We start from the raw sequence: 13,660 nt of genomic DNA on the forward strand, positions 1-13,660 counted from the left end.
CAGTCCATTGAGGAAGTGGGCTCAGCCACGCTCAGCTCCTCTACATGCACAGAAGAGCCCTAAGGTGCAGAGGGGACCAGCACAGCCCATGGGCCTTGCTGGGTGGTGTGCAACAGTGGGGCTAGGTGGGGGGCAGCCTGACCTTCCTGTATCCAACCTGGGCAAAGATCTCTGCCCAACCTTGGGCTCGGGCCTGTTTCTGGGCCCCTAGGCTCACCAGCCTGCCCCTCTGGAAGTGGTGCTGCCCGCTCAGACAACAAGTGTTTATTTTCCAGTGGGGAGGCAGGACATCACAGCGTTTCCCTCCTGCCTGGGGCTGCAGCGGTTCTCACAGTCTGGGCACTGGTGACATCACCAGCCTTTCCTCCTCAGCCCTGGCCTCCTTGCCTCCCCCTCCCCACCCCATGCCCTGGCCAGGCTACGCAACTCTGAAGCTCCTGCTTCCGGCACGGGCACTTCTGAGCGGGTACTCACAGAGGCGTGGGAGCAGCGAATTGGACCAGCCCCTCATCCGTTCACTGCCCCTGGCATTCAAGCCAAATCCGGGGATAGCCCCTCTGTGCTTACCCCCACCAGAGGAGTTGGTGTCCCACCCAGATCACACTCTCAGTTCCATGCTGGCCCTTTAAGGGTCTTGGGAAGCCAGAACAACAGGAAATCCAAACGGCCTCATTAGGCAGCTCGGAGCTCAGCACAGTAATTAGTGCCCTGAAAACAAAACAAGGAAAAGCAGGTGGTGGTGCCCCCCTCAATCTATTTGCCCCCCCGACCCCGCCCCAGCGTGGCCTGTTAGTACCCACAGCTAGGCAGCTGGGACTGGACCCCCTCCCTCATAAGCCCCCTCACTCCAAGCTCCTGAAGCTGCTGCCCACTGCCCAGGCCAAGGGTCAGAGCCTAAGCTCGTGAGGAGCGGCTGCAGCTTGAGAGAAGCCGCAGGGACGTGCACTGGGCTTCCCCTCTCCCGCAGCCAGGTGGCTACTGGGCCACAGCATCCTCCACCTGTTTGGAAAATACCTCAGTGGGGGAAAGGGCTGTGTTGGGCTCCTCCGGAGGGAAAGGAGAGACCCCTGGGAATCCTAGAGCAAGAAGCCCCCCGTAAGAGGAGAAAAAAGCCTGCTCTGTGGTCCTGCTTCTCAGGCTTTGGTGAACCTCCAGGTGGGCAAGACCACTTGAGCAGAGGCCCTCTAGACAGACCCCAGGGACTTGCAAGCCCCCTCAGCTAGTAACAGCCCAGCCAGGAACCAAAAGGGATCTTAGTGAGTGCTCCTCTATGGCGAGCTTGCAGTTCCGGGTTTATTCCATCCTCTGCCTCTTATATATATATATATATTTATATAAATTCTGTCACCCATGCTAGAGTGCAGTGGCAGGATCGCAGGCCACTGTAGCCTCCACCTCCCAGGCTTAGGTGATCGTCCCACCTCAGACTCCCAGGTAGCTGGAACTATAGGTGCCCACCACCTCACTCAGCTAATTTTTTGTATTTTTAGTAGAGATGGGGTTTTACCAAGTTGCTCAGGTTGGTCTTGAACTCCCAGGCTCAAGCAGTCTGCCCCCATCGGCATTCCAAAGTGCTGGGCTTACACGTGTAAGCCACCGCACCTGGCCTTCTCCAACATTTGATGCAATTGAAACTCATTCTGTCCCTGACCCCTGAGATGTCTCCCTCTATCTGTAATGCGAGAGAAGGGACATTCTATGCTCTACTTAAGTAACAAATATTCACTTAACATATTTCACTTAATAATATTCCCTATGCCATGCCAGTGGGGAGTTCCTGGAAAGGTTGCGGGGAATAGAAATGGTACTACCTTGTGGTAGCTCATTACTGTAAGCACTGTCCTTCCCTCTGCCTTGAAAAGGCCTTGGAGAGCAGGAACTATGACTTTCTCCCTCTGCATATCCCCCCACAGACCCAGTGCTTAGTAGGTGACTGGTACATGCTTGTAACCAATCAAAAATGGACCAGAAATCACCTCTCTGACTTCAAGGATTTTACTGTGTCAGCCCACGATTCAGCAAGCAACAGCGTCAGCACCCTGCCAGGGCCCCCCGTGCTTGGGTAAGGTCCCAGCTTCTGTGTTCAGAGCCCAGGCCTCCCTCTGCACCTCCCCAAGGGCCTTGTGCAGAGCAAGGGCTGAGGCACTGGGTGGGAAGGAGTACCGGGTCCTCCTGAGAACAAAGCTGGCATGACCCTGGGACGTGGGGAGGAACTGCGCCAGGCTGGCCTAGCTACAGGCTGAATGAGGACCGTGGCCAGCCTATGGCCACTGAGTGGGACTGTAATTAAACTGCGGGTAGGTTTCTGGTCACACTCCTGTTGGCTGAGAACAAAGGCCCCAGCATCATTGCCCAGGGGGAAAGAGAAGGAGCAGAGGGAGGGAGTGGGGGTAACCCAGAACCTGCTATTGGATTGGACAACTGGCCTCCAGCTGGGGCAGGGAACTCTGTGGGCACCTCGGGCAGCCACCGGCTAGGTGGGCATCTCTGAGGGGCTCCAATCTGAAACGGAGGGGCCAGTTCTGCTGGCAGAGGTGGAAGGGGCCAGCCAGAAAGTGACCAAAGGGTTACAGGGCTGTGGAGCAGGAGTTCTCTTCCCTGGCCATACAACAGGATCACCTGAGTAGCTCCTGTGGACACCCTGATAGAACTGTTCTGAGATGAGGCCTTGAAGGCACTGGTATTTTCCAAAAGCTCTCCAGTGACCCAGTGTGCAGCTAGGGTTGAGGGGTACTGCTACCTGGAAGCACAGGGCCTCCTGTTCCTCCTCCTGTCCCTTCGCTGAGGCCCACAGTGCTCAGAGGCCACGCCCACTGGACCCAACAGCCCAGTGTCCCTGCATCCACGGCTAGGCAGTTGGGATTGGAGCCCCTCCCTCATAAGCCCCCCCATGGCAAGCTCCTAGAACCGCTGCCCACTGCCACAGTCTCCTGGTAGAGGTGGAGGGGACCAGAGTCTCCAGGCCTTTGGAGAGGTCCTCATCTTCTTGACCCCCTCCCTTAGTGGAAAGTTACCCAGGGAAGCAGTTGTGGGCAGACAAAGCAAGATGCCCCGGGGGGGCGGGAGGGGGCGTGGGTTGCCTATGGGGCACCTGTGGCCTCAGCTACCACCTCCGCTACTGCCTCACTCTCCAGGCCTCCAGGCCTGGAGTAGCACCTGGGAGAGCAGGCTGGGGACTGGGAGGGAAAAAAGGTAGACCCGGAGCACCTGAGCCAATGGGGCCTGGCCCCAGGCAGGGACGTGCTCTGCTCCTGAATCATTTCCCGGATATAGCTCAACAGCCCAGACTTCAAGGTTTTGGGGGGAAATCTTTTTTCCGAGTTCCTCGATCTGTCATGCCCCTCCCCCTGGCCGGATAGGACTGGACCAGTGTCCTCTCTCAGCTCCCCCTCGGCCTCCCGGCTCGGGCCTTCTCCACTGAGCTCTCCACTGGACATTGTTTCCCGCCTCAGGAAGTCTCTGATGCCCTGCGCTAGATTTTGTTTTCCTTGTTATCGGGACAACTAATATTTTTTCCTGTGCAGAAAAAAAAAGAGATTTTCCCAAGCAGATTACAGCTGTCAGTGAGGGGGGGAGGGGCTGGAGGTTGAGCCCTTCACCCTCCCTCCCTGCCACCCTCAGAGGGCTGAGCTTTTGAGTGAAGGAGGAAGCCCTGGCCCCAGATCCAGTCAGGCGAGCTGGAGCCAGGGGCAACTCTGGCCTTAGCAGAAAAGTCAGGCCTCTCTCCTCTACCAGCAGGGACCCTGCTCCTGCGGAGACTGTTATCCTCGGGCCCACATGTCTCAGGACAGGGAGAGGGTCCTGGGCTTGCCTTCTCTCTAGTGGGGCAGGAAGGGCAGGCTGCCCCGCAGCTACAGGAGAGAGGTCCCAGGGTCCTTGGGAACTGATTCTTCCCAGGCCAGAATTCTGAACTGTCAAGCAGCCCTGTGGGACCAGGATGGCAGAACATGAGAAAAGACACCTAGGAAGGGTGTGAGCACACGCGAGACCCAGCTCCACCAGATGGTGTCACTTTGGGCAATTTCCTGAACCTCTCTGTGCTGTGGGCGCCCCCTGCCCGCCACCATGGACAAATTGATGCCTGCCTCACCTACCTAAACAGCCATGTGGTGAGGATGTAGACGAGAGAAAGATTCTAATTCAATGTCAGGGGTTCCTATGACTCCATCAGATGGGTTAATGCAGGTGTCTCAGTACCTGTGTGACACAAGTGAGGCTTCCCAGACGAGCAGACCAGAAAGCAGAGGCCATCACCGGGCAGGTTCTGTTAGAGTGACACACTCTGGGCCAGCACGTGCACGCACACATACACATGTGCACACACACTCACACTCACACACACACAAACAGGCTGGGTGTTCTTCCTCGATAAACTCTCACTTTCTACATTGGGTGCTGTGGTCCTAGGATGGGACAGGCTGCCTGGGCCTTTGGGGTAGGAACTGGCAGCACAACCACCACCACAGCAACAGGGCCTTGCCTAAGATGACCAAGTTTCATTTCAAGTTAACAACAACAAATAGAACGGCTTCAGATGTGGGTTACTCAATGTGGTTGGCAATGGATTAAGAAAATCAGTCGCTCCCTCGTGCCCTGGATCCTCTTGTAGGGTGATGGTCTGCTCCGAGAGGCTCTCTGTCTTCCTCTATCCACATGGTGGGCTCCACAGTGGCCTGTATGGGGCCAGTGAGGCATTTGTTGGGGGGATGGGAGGAAATATGATTTCTATTTTGATTTATTTTTTAGTTAAAAAACAATCTGGGTAGGGCCGGGCGTGGTGGCTCAAGCCTGTAATCCCAGCACTTTGGGAGGCCGAGGCGGGTGGATCACGAGGTCATGAGATCGAGACCATCCTGGCTAACATGGTGAAACCCCGTCTCTACTAAAAATACAAAAAACTAGCCGGGCGTGGTGGCGGGCGCCTGTAGTCCCAGCTACTCGGAGGCTGAGGCAGGAGAATGGCGTGAACCTGGGAGGCGGAGCTTGCAGTGAGCCGAGATTGCGCCACTGCACTCCAGCCTGGGTGACACAGCGCGAGACTCCGTCTCAAAAAAAAAAAAAAAAAAAAAAAAAAAACAATCTGGGAGACTGAAGCAGGTGAATCACCTGAATTCAGGAGTTCGAGACCAGCCTGTCCAGCCTGGCCAACATGGTGAAATCCCGTCTGTACTAAAAATACAAAAAATTAGCTGGGCATGGTGGCGGGCGCCTGTAATCCCAGTTACTTGGGAGACTGAAGCAGGAGAAATGCTTGAACCTGGGAGCCAGAGGTTGCAGTGAGCTGAGACTGTGCCACTGCACTCTAGCCTGGGCAACAAAAGCAAAATTCGGTCTCCAAAAATGTATATAAAGAAATAAAACTTTAATAACATTTAATATGTGTTTTTACTGTAGTGTATGCATAAATATTCACAATAAAAAAAGTTTGGGAGGCCAGACACAGTGGCTCACGCCTGTAATCTCAGCACTTTGGGAGGCCAAGGCAGGAGAATTACTCGAGGCCCCAAGTTCAAGACCAGCCTGGGCAACATAGTGAGACCCTCATCTGTTTAAAAAAAAAAAAAGTCTGGAGACCACCATCCTGGAATATCAGTGAGGGCTTTCCATCCTATTGGAAGCCAGTTTCAGGCTGGGTGCTGGGGTGGGGAAAGGGAGTGTGGAGGAAGGGCTGGTGAGCTCCAGGTACAGAACCACGCAGCAGTCTGGACATTCCTGGCCACCACTAGTCCACATGGCCTCCTTCTCCCTGTTCCCCCTTTAGGTCTGCGTAAGTCTCAGATGGGTTCTAGGACCCTGGCTGCCAAGCTCCCTGCAAGGGAGAGGGTGGTCCTGTGTGACCAACATACTCCCCTGCCCCTCAGGCTGGTCGATGTGTGGCTCAGTGAGGCTGGGGTCCCTGCAGCTGCACTGCATTCCATGTCATCCCCAGGAGAAAAGTCCCTGGCGGGAGGCGGCCCTCTGCCGGGAGGCTGTTTCCTCAAGCGGCCAAGGTAAGAAGTGGGGAATTTCCAGCCCAACCCGCGGGGCTGACTTCAGTACTGGGGGCTCCTCTCCTTTCTCATGCAGCCAGGCTGGGATGAGCACACAAACGCTGGAGTTAGGCCTGGTTGTGGGCAAGACCATGTGGGGGCAGTGGAGTTAGCTAGGCCTGAAAGCCACCAGCCGCCACGCCCTGCTCAAGAGAACCCCAGGGCTGTACCTGCAACCAACAGAGACCCAGCCCTGGAAGACCCCAACAGGGATCTCAGGGAGGGGACAGGGGTCTGGAAATCCAGCACCATACTTACTCATGGGCTTGTGGGGAATGACTCAAATCGATGAATGCCCCTGCTTAACCCCAGGTTCTGCCCCAGGGCTGCTGGGCGGGCCTGGTGGTAAGAGAAATGGCAGGTCTAAATCTCATCTCACAAGGCAGCGTTAATTAGCCAGCACTTCCAAGGATGCTGGTGAGTCAAGGGAGCCAACTTGGACCCATCAGGAGCTGCGAGCCAGGAGCCTCACATTCCAGACCATCTTGCCCTGAAAGCTTGGCCCACAGGAAAGGGGAGCTATCCCATAGAGCGTTCCCTGTATCCCTGCACTGTGCTCCACTGGGCAGGGAGGGTGGGCGCAATCCTGGACGCCAAGTGGAGGAAGAGGGAGGAAGTCAATAGTGCCCTGGTGATGGTGGCACACATGGATGTCCCAGCTCAGGCCTGTGGAAGGGCTTAGGAAACAGACTCTTCCTCTGCTCTCATTGAGTCTCCTGTGCCTCAGATACACTTGTGAGTTTTCATTTCATTACCCAGCTCATATGTTTGCTGTGTACACATGTATATGTGTTTTGTGCACATGTATGTGCAGCCTTGTGTGATTGAGACAAGCCAGGTCAAGGAACAGGCAGGGATTTATGCAAAGTTGCTGAGCAGAAGGAGAGGGCCTGAAAAGTGAAATAATAGTCCAGCCACCATCATTGCAGGCTAGCAATGTGTCAAGACCTGAGCCAGGGGTTTTACCTGCATTATTACCAATCTGCCCAGCAGCCAACCCTCTGAGGGAGGTATTATTGTCTCCATTTTACAAATCGATAAATTGAAAGAAGCTTAGAGAAGTTAAGTGACCAGCCTGAGGTCATGCGGTGAGCAAATCTAGGCCAGGATTTGAACCCGGGTCAGTCTAAGGCCAAGCCAGAGATGTCTCCACCAAACTCTCTTGGTGTGGTCCTCCTCCATTACGCCCCATCTGTTCCTTGTCTCTGAGGCCCTGGTTGCCCTGGTCTGAGGTAACAGGCCCCTCCGATCCTCCTCTCCCCTCCCTCTCCCCTCCCAGCCAAGGTGGAAACACAGAGTTTGTCTGAGGCCTTGTGGAGCCCAGGAAGCAGTGTGCAGACCTTCACACCAGGCCAGGCTGGGTTCAGAGAGGGTCTGGCTGGCCCTGGGTGTGGGGGGATCAGCTAGGGCTGAGCTGGGGCAGCTGTTTACAGTAAACAGAAAGCTCTTGAGGAAGGAAGGAGGGGAGGGGCTGGGGTCGTCATGGAGACAGGGACGAGCAGCCAGGACTCAGCACTGATCCACAATGACTGGTAACACATCCTTGCCTTCCAGAGCAGAGGAGGCCCAGGGAAGGTCCGGACAAGGCAGCCAGAGCAGGAGAGGCAGGGGCAGACAGGTCTGGCTCAGGGCAGACTCGTGAGAACACACTCCCACCTCTCTGTGCCTTTCTACTTATTGTTAACAATCACAACGCCTGCTTCTTGAGCTTTCACAGTACGTCTGGTGCGAGGCCCTTGAGAATATGTTTTCTTATTTAATCCCAACAATAGCCAGGTGGTAGGTACAATAATAGTCTCTAATTTATAGATGAGGAAATTGAGGTTCAGAAAGGTTAAGCAATTTGTCAAGGTCAAGCAGCTGGTAAGTGACATAGCAGAAATTCCAGATCAAAAACTCTTTCCACCAAGGCAGGTAGGAGATGAGCTAGCTGGTGAAACTCTGAGCCCCTCAGATGGTGGGGAAACTGAGTCCCTTAGGTGTTAAGGGGACTTTCCCAGGCTTCTGGTGTTAGTCAAAGAGATTGCCAGGAACAGAACCCATCTGTTCTAGCCCTAACCACTAGACCACACGGCTTCTCCATGGCTTGAGCTGGGAAGGTCCAAAGAGAAACTCCCTTTCTAGCCCCAGTGTGGAGTGTAGACTCTTCCCCAGCTAACACGGTTGTCCCTGTGGAGGCCAGGCTGGGCCAGGGTGCAGTGGGGGATGCTGGGGGGTTTCTGCCCACACATATGGTTTCCAGATTCCAGGGGATGAAAAGGAGGCCCTTAGGGGCGGAAATGGGGGATGTGTGATGACAAATTTAGACTGATTGCTTAAAAAAAAAAAAAAAAGAAGCCAAGAAACCCTATAAAATAAAAGCAAAAATTCCACTAGAAAACCAGAGGGAGTTATTTGATTGTGAAACTGAGTGCCACGAGGCGTGCATAGTTTAATGTGGAACAATATCTAGGGTTCTTCCAACTTCGGCTGTTCAGAGGATGCCGGGGAGGGAAGGAGGCTCTGTCTGCTGTTCCTGCTTCACCTGCTGGGGCCTGGGACAGGGAGGTAGTCAGGCAGGACACCTGTGAGGATGTCTGGAATCGGGGTACTTGCATGTGTCCTGCTGGCTGGGGCCAAGGATCCACACTGGTTCACGTGGAGAGCAGCCCAGTGGAGGCTCCAGCTGGTCCGTGCTGAGAGCTTGGGGAAGGATGAGCTGGAAGGTGGGGGGTTGAGGTATCTCTGAGTTCCAGCCTTAGAGGGAAAGACCAGGAACAGAAGGTAAAAGAGAGAACATCTGCCTCGTACTCTGGTCTGGTCGGCAGCAGGCCCAAGGGGTCAAAGGTGAAGGGGAGGACAAGGGGGACTTCCTGAAGCTCCCGGGAGAGTGCCAGCCAGGCCGACTGTTGTGCAAGTTCTGGGCTGGCCTGCGAGGGCAGGCTGGCAGAGGAGTCATGCCTGATCAGCGGCCAGCATGGTGTCTGCCCAGCCCCCTCGGCCTGTCCCATGAGACTCCTTGTGCTGGAGTAGTGCCCTGTCTCCTTTCCTTCAGGGAACCAAGCCCCCCATCCCAAGGAAGCACTCTTGTCCCACCTGTGGCCATATTCTACATGCCTGTGGGCTTCCTCTCATTCTCATCCTGAACCTCTTTTCATTAGAATTGCCATTCATCAAGAAACCAGAAAAATCTACTCAAGCAAGCTTCTTTCTTCCAATCCCACGCTGATATCTGAAGAAGTCAGAGGGCCTTGTGAGGGAAGGGCTGGGACAGGTCTCAGGGTCCCACGCCTACAGAAAGGAGGCACAGAGTAAAAAGGAAGAGGGCAAGTGCCTGGGGCTGCTTGGGCGCCAGGCCCCGGGCTACCTTGACAGATGGGCGGCACCGCTCTCATTTCAGCCTCGCGAGAGCCTTTCCAGGTCTGTAACAGTTATTCCCATTTTACAGGAGAAGAAATTGAGGTTCTAAGGGCTTGATTAGCCTGATGGCTGGTAGGGGCAGAGCAGAGACTTGCACTTGCCTTTCTACAGAGTATGTCCTTGTTCCTCAGTTCAACCCATTTTGGCTGGAGATGGAAAACGAGTATAAAGAAGGACCTAGGATGATGCCCTGCTCACAACCAGCATGGGAACACCGTTAATCAAGGCTGAATCTCATGGACAGGGGCAGGATCCAGCATGGAGCCTCCTGTTAGCTACCAATTTGTCTTCTGCAATTCAGCAGCTGTAAAGTCAGCAGGTGGGATCAGCAGCACGGTGTCTTTCAAACTGGGTTCCTGGGCATCCTGGCATCTTATAGATATTGGGATAGGGGGCCAGGCACAGTGGCTCAGGCCTGTAATCCCAACACTCTAGGAGGCTGAGGTGGGAGGACTGCTTGAAGTCAGGAGTTCAAGACCAGCCTGGGCAACCTAGCAAGACCCCCGTCACTACAAAAAATAAAAATAAAAATTAGCCAGGTGTGGCGTCTATAGTCCTTGCTACTCAGGAGCCTGGGGCGGGAGGATCACTTGAGCCCAGGAATTCAAGGCTGCAGTGAGCTATGTTCGCGCCACTGCACACCAGCCTAGGCAATACAGCAAGGTGTTGTTTCTATTTAAAAAAAAAAAAAAGCCGGGCGCGGTGGCTCAAGCCTGTAATCCCAGCACTTTGGGAGGCCGAGACGGGTGGATCACGAGGTCAGGAGATCGAGACCATCCTGGCTAACACGGTGAAACCCCGTCTCTACTAAAAAATACAAAAAACTAGCCGGGCGAGGTGGCGGGCGCCTGTAGTCCCAGCTACTCGGGAGGCTGAGGCAGGAGAATGGCGTGAACCCGGGAGGCGGAGCTTGCAGTGAGCCGCAATCCAGCCACTGCACTCCAGCCTGGGCGACAGAGCGAGACTCCGTCTCAAAAAAAAAAAAAAAAAAAAAAAAAAACAGAGAGAGAGAGAGATTGAGATAGGGGAGGAGAACAGGCTGAGTGAACAGGGGTGTGTGTGCCTCCAGCCCAGTTTCCATTGGAGAATCTCAGCATATCAATTTCAAGTACTGGACATTCATGAACGTTTTTATTTGAACAAGGCTTCCACAGCACTTTACAGTCTCTATCTGAGGTCTCTGCAGCTCTGGCCTGCTGGGAGTTGTGAACAGTTTAGGACCTGGCCTGGGAAGAGAAACCAGAGGACCTGGTGAGGGAAGTGGGGTTCACCTTCCAGCCCTATGGGGATGCCGGGAGGGAGCAGGTCAAGGGTCAGAACTGGGAGATCATGCCATGGAGGGAAGGGGAGCTGCAGGCACCTGCCTCTGCACCTGGCAAACACAAACAGACCTTTGGTCACAGCAGCCTGGGAACCAGAAGCAGCAGCCACCTTCCTGGGGGCCAGACCAGTGCCCCTTTCCCTTTTCTCTGCCCAAGCTTATTCTCAGTGGACATGGGTTGCTGGCCACCAAACTAAGGCCGTGCAACCTCTCCTGACCTCACAGTATGGTTTCTGACTGCTCAGTAAGGGCTGGTTCAAGGTGAAAGCTGAGCCACGGTAAAGCTGCTCAGGGAGAGGAAAGCACCCAATTACCAGGCATCTGGAGAGGGGCCAATCCCCTTGAAATGACAACCCTATTTTGTGGCCCTTTTATTGGCCATCCTAGACCAAAGTTTGCCCCTCTGCCTCAGTTTTCCTTTTGGGAATCCAGGCATGAGAATGGTGGCCTCTCCTGGTGGCTTCAGCATGCATGGCTCCCTGAATATCATCTCCATGCTCCAGGAGGAGGAAAAAGCTGAGGGCTCCAGCTGCCCCAACACCAGAACTTTCTAGCATCCTGTCCCACTGCCTGCCCCAGGCCTGCCTCTGACCACCATTCACCCTCAACCTGCTACAGGGCCCAGTCTCACCCCACATAAGCAAAGCTGCCAGCAGGGTCCTTTGTGGTGCTGCTCCCGTGTGGCACTGCCTAGGGGCCCCACCATGGGGCAACAGATGGACCTATGGTCTCTCTAGAACAATGGTGGGGGAGGGGCCCTGGCATCGCCCGCCCCAAACAGGAAGCACTGCGTGAGCTTCAAAGGGCTGGCAGGGCCAAGGGGCTGAGTGAAGGAGCCAGTGCCAGGACTGGCGGCTGCCTGAAGAGATGCCTGCCAGCCTCGGGATGCCCAGCCTGGTGGTGGAGGTGGGGTTGCGGTGGCCAGGGCAGCTGGCTCTTGAGCAGAAGATGTCTGGCACCCTGAGGACAGCAGCCTGTAACCTGGGAGCAGGTTAAGGAAAGGGGGCATGGACATTGCTGTTTCCCGGTTCAACTGTCACTCGCCAGCGGGGCTGCAGGTTCTTTCCCAGGTCGCGGCTGGCCTGGCCCTCCGGCAACTAAGCATGAGGGGCAGGGCTGGCACCAAGCCCGCCGCCCACTCCCTGCCTCCTGCTCCCAGCTGCTCCGCTCAGAGCCTTTTCCTCTCCACTTCCTGTTCACACAGGGGGGGGCGGGAAGTGGAGGGAGGAAGTTGGGGGGAGGCGTGTAGGGGGGACCCATTGAATAAAAGGAATTAACCGTTTCCCTCCTCTGACCTCTGGGAATTTCCGCCTGTGAAAGTGTCTCGAAGAATCAGTACGGCTGGGAGAGTGGAGGGGAACTGCGCCCCCTCTTGTCCCCCTTCCCCCACCCGGTGGGGATGGGGCCAGATAACTCCCTCTGGGCCCCTAACCTTTGTTTCCCTGGCGCCAGGGGGCAGAGCCAACGGCGGCCTGGAGCCTGATGGCCTCGGAGCCCCCTCCCAACCTTTGGGGTGGGTGCCAGGCCCCAGCCTGCGACCCGAGCCTTTGGGGGAGGGGCAGGAACTAGAACTGGTGGTCTCGGGGAATGAGCTCACACCCGAGCTGGCCAGGCTGAGCCCTGAGCCCTCTCCAGGGCTGGTGCCCTTGGCCAGTCGGCTGCGGTGACAGAAGGGAGGGAGAGGCCGGGCCAGCAGGGCCTGGGACTCTGGGCCGGCACACCCTCCGGCGGCCACACCTCCGGGAGCCAGGGTAGGGAGCGGTGGGCTCTGGAAGCCGGTAGACGGCGCCTCCTAGCGCCTGCTGCAGATTCGGCGGGGCGGCCCCCAGGGCCCTCTCCAGGGCGGGCCTCAGGAAGCACCTGCTCCCCAGGACCAGTGACCGCCCTGCGTCTCCCCCAGGTGGCTTCCTTGTTTACAGGCCTCCTGCCCTGGTCCCAGCGTCACTGCCTGTGGCCACTCCTCCTATTTCCAGTGACCGCTCCAGGAGTAGCTCATTCATCTTGGCCCCTGCCCACACAGCTGCTCCCCCACCCCACCCCCCTCTGGCCCTCCCCCAGGCTTAGGGCCAAAGTCCTGAGGGCCTCCGCTCCGCTCTCCATTCCAGGTCTTGCTTGGCTTCCAGGGATCTAAGAGCTGTGGCTTCCCGTTGCCCTGACTCACCGGAACCCTATTCTGTCCCTGCCAGGGAAGCCTGGGGCCTTTTCCCAGGAAAGAGGAAGCAGCCTAGGACCAGATGGGCTGGCTTGGGAGAAGACAGAAGGGGCAGGGGTGTCCCAGGCTGCTTCAGCCAAGCCTTCTGGGAGCAGGGAGCAATAGGGCAGTGTTTGTTTAACTAACATGTATTAGGCACTCATTATGTGCAAAGACAGAGGCCGCAGTCTGTTTTCTCTAAGTAAGAAAGTGACCCCTTCAGAGGCAAGCTAAGCTTTATACTCACAGTTGGGGGACAAAGACCCTGGGCCCTCAGCTGACTATGGTAGGTGTAAGGGGAGCGTAGGCCACATGGGGAGAAGGAAGCAGGAGCCCTCCAAACCTCCTGGGACAGTGCGAAGAACAGAATTAGGATGCGCTCTACTCAACGGGACCCCTCCCCCACATCTGCTTTTGGAGGAAGACGGGAGTCTGAGGGGTCATCAAAAATGGGCAGCTTCCCATTAGCCCTCTCAGCTAACAGAGGCCATGAAGAGATCCTCTTGTTCTAGTAGTTAGGGAATTCTGCAGCAAAGTTCAACCTATACTGCAGGAGATAAAATTCTTTAAAAAAACAAAACAAAAAAAGAGGGTTCTGGCTGGGTACAGTGGCTCATGCCTGTAATACAAACAGTTTGGGAGGGTGAGGTGGGCGGATCACTTGAGGTCAGGAGTTCGAGACCAGCCTGGCCAACATGGTGAAACCCATCTCTACTAAAA

The 13,660-nt window shown here is 55.7% G+C and overlaps 1 long non-coding RNA gene across 1 annotated transcript; it reads right to left on the reverse strand.

Moving 5' to 3' along the window:
- Positions 1-10,537: 10,537 nt before the first annotated feature.
- On the reverse strand, positions 10,538-13,585 carry LOC103885773. Its single transcript, XR_001904309.2, has 2 exons — positions 12,045-13,585; positions 10,538-11,730 (listed from the first exon to the last, which is right to left on the reverse strand). It is a non-coding gene; the product is annotated as an uncharacterized LOC103885773 (long non-coding RNA).
- Between the last annotated feature and the right edge of the window lie 75 nt (positions 13,586-13,660).

Source organism: Papio anubis, chromosome 7 (genome assembly GCF_008728515.1).
Source record: "Papio anubis isolate 15944 chromosome 7, Panubis1.0, whole genome shotgun sequence".
Lineage (NCBI taxonomy): Eukaryota > Metazoa > Chordata > Mammalia > Primates > Cercopithecidae > Papio > Papio anubis.